The sequence below is a fragment of the Octopus bimaculoides genome, chromosome 21 (assembly GCF_001194135.2).
Source record: "Octopus bimaculoides isolate UCB-OBI-ISO-001 chromosome 21, ASM119413v2, whole genome shotgun sequence".
NCBI classification, from domain to species: domain Eukaryota; kingdom Metazoa; phylum Mollusca; class Cephalopoda; order Octopoda; family Octopodidae; genus Octopus; species Octopus bimaculoides.
Window position 1 is genome coordinate 5,497,862 of NC_069001.1, and position 535 is coordinate 5,498,396.

A 535-nucleotide genomic window follows, 5' to 3' on the forward strand; every position below is an offset into this window, starting at 1 on the left:
ATGTATATATATGTATTATTCAAATCAGATTTGGCTCCATTGAACTTAGTTTCACAGGCTTTGAACAGAAATCACATGGAGCTGAATCAAGCTGTATTAAATAATCTATGTAAATCCTTCTAAATGTGTTGAGTGCCTCTTCCTTTCATTTATCCACTCAGTGTGTGTGTGTGTGTGTGTGTGTGTGTGTGTGTGTGATTATTCGTTCTTACTTCAAGATGTTTTGCCAATAGAGAAAGAGTCGGTTGCTAACCTAGATGCAAGTCTCCTTCATTGGTATTTCCACATCATCAACAACAGGGTATTTTTGTATGTTTATATGTGCATATGTGTGCAGATTTGTATGTTTATTATGTATGTAATCTCATGCATATAGTTGCATGTATGTATGTAGAGAGAGGGTGTGAGAGAGCAAGAAAGAGCACTATATATTAATAGCGAGCTAGATGTATATATATACATAGAACTATTTTTATAAGTAGAGTTATTGAGATATATATATATATATATATATATATATATATATATATATATA